Source organism: Corvus brachyrhynchos, unplaced genomic scaffold, assembly GCF_000691975.1.
Source record: "Corvus brachyrhynchos isolate BGI_N302 unplaced genomic scaffold, ASM69197v1 scaffold130, whole genome shotgun sequence".
Lineage (NCBI taxonomy): Eukaryota > Metazoa > Chordata > Aves > Passeriformes > Corvidae > Corvus > Corvus brachyrhynchos.
The window spans coordinates 837175-841428 of record NW_008236193.1 but is presented as its reverse complement, the minus strand read 5'-3'; the positions used below and the strand labels follow the sequence as shown (position 1 = coordinate 841428).

At 62.5% G+C, this 4254-nt stretch overlaps 1 protein-coding gene and 1 long non-coding RNA gene across 5 annotated transcripts in view; both read right to left on the bottom strand.

Moving 5' to 3' along the window:
• MEX3D (mex-3 RNA binding family member D) overlaps window positions 1–4254 on the bottom strand; it is a gene marked incomplete at its 3' end in the record, with an annotated part of 10456 nt that overhangs the window by 5318 nt on the left and 884 nt on the right. The gene's annotated exons all lie outside the window — the stretch shown is intronic.
• LOC108447965 lies at window positions 471–4243 on the bottom strand. 4 transcript variants are annotated; one of them, XR_001863712.1, is made up of 4 exons: window positions 2682–4243; window positions 1696–2603; window positions 1462–1556; window positions 471–1262 (listed from the first exon to the last, which is right to left on the bottom strand). It is a non-coding gene; the product is annotated as an uncharacterized LOC108447965 (long non-coding RNA). The 4 variants fall into 4 exon arrangements; XR_001863713.1 differs by having other exon boundaries at window positions 471–1556; window positions 2682–2798; window positions 2965–4243; XR_001863710.1 differs by having other exon boundaries at window positions 471–1556.

The following is a 4254-nucleotide window of genomic DNA, read 5'->3' as shown; positions in this document are numbered from 1 at the left end:
GCTCTCCTGGAGCCCCTTTAGGCCCTGCAAGGGGCTCGGAGCTCTCCCTGGAGCCTTCTCCTCTCCAGGTGAGCACCCGCAGCTCTCCCAGCCTGGCTCCAGAGCAGAGGGGCTCCAGCCCTTGGGGCATCTCCGTGGCCTCCTCTGGAGTGGCTCCAGCTGCTCCACATCTTTCCTGTGCTCAGAATGACCCAGACCAGTACAAGCCATTTCAGATGAGTCCCTGCAAACCTCCACCCCAGCACGCTGTGACACCATCCTGGACGGCCACATCCCTGTGAAGCTGCTGCAGGATCAGGGTCAGGCTGGAGGGGGCTGTGGAAAGGACCTGGAGCTGCCTGGCAGTGCCGCCGAGCCCCCAGCCCAAGCAGTGCCAGACCTCAGCCCAGCAGCACCAGGTGGCACCCACACATTCCCCCAGCCAAGGGCTGCTGCACAGCACCAAAGGCAACAGAGCAGAACAAAGTGCCTGACTTTGCTGCAAGTCCCCACCACAGCAGCTTTAATGATCCAAATAAAAACACCCCAAAACCAGGGGCAGGATGGAGGGGACAGACCCAGGGATGCTTCAGCCCCAACAGCCCTTTTGAACACCAGAGCCCGAGAGCGGCTCAGCTGCTGTGTTACAGCTCTCTGGTGGAGCTCTGAGTCCCTGTGGGCACAAACTCATCCACGCTCAGCTGCCAGCAAATCCCTGCGTTCCAGAGGTCTCACCCCACCCCCCAAATCACAGCCCCCCCGTGCCACCACACCCAGCTCTGCCTGCAGGGACAGCCCCGATGGGGGGTGAGCAGGACACTCCTCCCAAACCTTCTGTCCCAACTCCACACCCTCCTCTTTCACCCTCTCCCCATCCCACATGGCTCCCATGACACTCCACTCTGCAAAACTGCCCTGCCTGCACCCATCCCACCTGGCCTGGGATGGGACATTGGCAGCTTCTGACAAGGAACAGAATCCCAGGGGGTTCTCCCCGGGTAATGTGGTGATGGAGGCAGCACCCCAGAAAAGGCAGCTGCTCTCCCTGAACATCCTCACTTGGCATCACCAAAGAAAACTTGGCCCTCTGCGAGAAGCCCCAGACAGATCAGGGCTGAGACCACTGCAAGAGCCCTTGAAAACCAGCACAACACTGGGAGAGAGGGCTGGGAAGATCCTCTGTGCTCCAAAAACCACGCTGGAGGTGACGAATCCTGCGCAGCTCATCCACGCCCTGATCCTGGCACGGCCCAGGCAGCCTCTGCTCCCACATCAGGTGCCTCCTGCACACAAGGACAGAGCCAGCTCATCCCCTTGCCCAGACCACATCTCTGCTTGCCTGAGGAGGTCTGTGCTGGCAGTGCCCAGCTCTGAGCTGGCAAAACCCAAAAAGCACCAGCAGAGCTTTTCTGGAGGAGCCTCTGGTGGCACCACGCAGGAGGATGGTTCTGTCCCAGACTTGGGAACCCGCTGGTGCCTCACCCCTGGAGTGCTCTAGCCATGGCTCTTCGTCTTCCCCAGCTCTGCAGCATCTCCTGGCCTCTGACCCAGAGTTCTGGAGCTCCCGGTCCTCTTTGCTACCGGGAAATGGCACAAGATGGGCCCGGACTGGGGCCAGGCGTGGAGGAGAAAATGCTGCACCTCCATCACAGCTCCTCTCCCTCGTGCTGAGCGCTCCCTCCCAGCTCTGCACACACGAACGAGCTCATCCCTCACCCTGCTGCGGGAAGCCAGCACAGCACACTTTGGCTTCTTCTCCAGACACTGGGGAGAGCCGGGGAGGGCGGCTCGGGACACAGTGTGCAGCCAGTGCCAGCTCTCAGACGTACAGGCAGATCCTGCAGCAACCAGACCCATCTGTGTGACCAAGCTCAGGAGTTCCCAGCTCTGCTACAACCCAGCTGGGAGGAGGCAGCCAGGAGGATGTGCCAGGTGCCTCCAAGGACGTGGCACCGTGGGCAGGAGACAACAGAGCAGCAACCCAGGGCTCTGAAATGAGAGGACTCCTTGCACCCCTGTGATCCATGGCAAGGTTACAGGTGCCCAGGCTGGCCCAGAGAGGCCCACGGTCACCCTGTGCATCCTCCCAGCACTGGAATGCCAGCCATCCTCTAGCAGCGAGAAGTGCCATGTGCCATCCTTCCCAGGATCTCCCCTTCGAGCATCCCAGCATCTTCTATAAACAGCAACTTTCCTTTTGTAGAGCTGTGACAGTCCCTGAGTGTCACAGATGGGGAGAGGAGCTGTGGCTCCATCCCATGGGAGGCACCTGGTGTGGGAGGGCAGAGCAGACGCTGCTGGGACAGCACCAGCACAGCGCCCACGTGCCAGAGCCAGGGCAGCTCCAACACCTGCCCCCTGCTTCTGCTGATTCCCGTTATCCCCATGGCTCTCGCTGCTGGATGGCAAGAGGAGCCCACGCCGCTGCAATCGGTGCCCACAGCACCTTTTGGAGATGGTCCCTCCCACGGCAGGAGTCATGACTGGGCTTGCAGGCGAAGGCACGGCCAGGGAATCCCGCCCGGCCACGCAGCCGTGTGGGAGAGGAGCCACAGATCCCGGCTGCAAGAGGAGCCACGGATGCCAGTGGGCAGATGCTGCTCTGTGGTGTCACCAATGCCAATCTGGACATGGGGTCATGACAAACACTCCTCCAGCTCAGGCAAGAAAATACCAATTTGCTTTAGAGAACAAAGATTTACCTGATGGGCTGCTGCTGCTCTTTGTGAAAGGGTGAAATTAGGGGATCTGGAGGAGAGAAACTGAAGAAAAGGAGAAGTAGGAGAAGTTGTGTCCAGCTGCCTGTGTCCCACCTCAGCCTGCATAGGACAGGACATCTGTGTGTTGGTCCTGGCTGCCAGGACCTCCCTGGTCCCCACTTGCCACAGCAGCTGGGTCTGGGCAAAGCAGGGCGGGTCCCAAAGTGCCCCAGGAGCCGCTCCTCAGCACACGGTGTGTGGGGAGAGATCCTGAGCCTTGCCCCACCTCCAGCCCCTTCCAGGGCACTTGAGGTGCACATCTTCATCCCCTCCTGTGTTCCAGGCGTGGCAGCACCACAAACTTCTGCTCCCTGGGTCACGGCCAGGCCGGGCAGTGAGGGAAAGACAAGAGCGACAGGGACACGGTCTGGGTGACCCAACCCAGCCCTGCAGTGTCACCAGCAGGGCACATTTGGTCACCACGATGATGATGGTCCAGCCAAACACCACAAGGCTCAGCTCTACAGCCAGACCCCGCTGCCACGGGGCTGCCAAAACTGAGGGAGACTCGCAGGGGGGATCTGGGAACCAGAAGGACCCGGGAGGCAGCACAGGGTGAGTGAGAAGGGCTCTGCTGGGTGTGAGCCCTGGGGAACAACCTTGGTATTGCCCCTGCTCAGGCTACACCTGAGCATCCTTGGTGTAATCCAGCGGCCAGTGGCACTGGAGAGCAGCTGGAGCACAAACACACTGCTGCCAGCCCCGTGCTGCCCAACCATCCCACCCCACCGTGTGATCGAGGGTGCTGAGTGCCCCTCCTCACCAAAAATCCAGTGCAAGGCCACCACGCTGCATCCCAGCAGGCCAAGACCAGGAGAGGGGCAGGACACACAAGAGGAAACCCCTGGAGAGGGCTGTTCCTGCCCACGGGCTGGGGCTGCAGCACGGAGCTCCAGCTCACAGCCGGCCCCAGGTCACCTCCAACCCCACACGGTGCCCCCCAAGCACCCCTCCTCAAGCTGGTGTAATAATTTTTGCAAAAGTTTCACGAGCCCGTGGAGCTCAGCGAGCAGCCAAACTCCGCCAAGGTGCTTGGGCAGGTACCTGGCTGTGCACCCAACTCCTCGGGGCGCGGGAGGTGCAGCACCGGGGTCTCACCACACCGAAACGCCCAGGGAAAGGCACCGACCGGCAGCTCCCGGGCCAACGCAGCCATTCCCCCGGCCTCCTCCCCTGGCAGAACCAGGGCTTCTCAGCAGAGCCCAGCCCCCGGCACAGGTTCGGTTTCACGCTGCCGGAGCCCGTGGCTCCGCAGAGCCCGGCGGCGAGGCCACCAAATCCAGGTCTCCATCCAGCCCGGGAGGAAGAGGAGGAGAATCCTCGGGAGCAGGGCGCGGTGCCACGCTCCGCTCCTCCGGCTCTGCCCCGCCGCCCGCCCGGCCCGGCGGGGTCCGGCAGCCCGGGGGGACCCCCGGCCGGGGCGGTGGGACCGGAGAGGGGTGCTCGGAAAGTTAGGAGGCCGGGAAGCGGGGCCGGCTGGGGGGGGGGGGCGGGCCAAGGGGAGGGGCGGACAGGG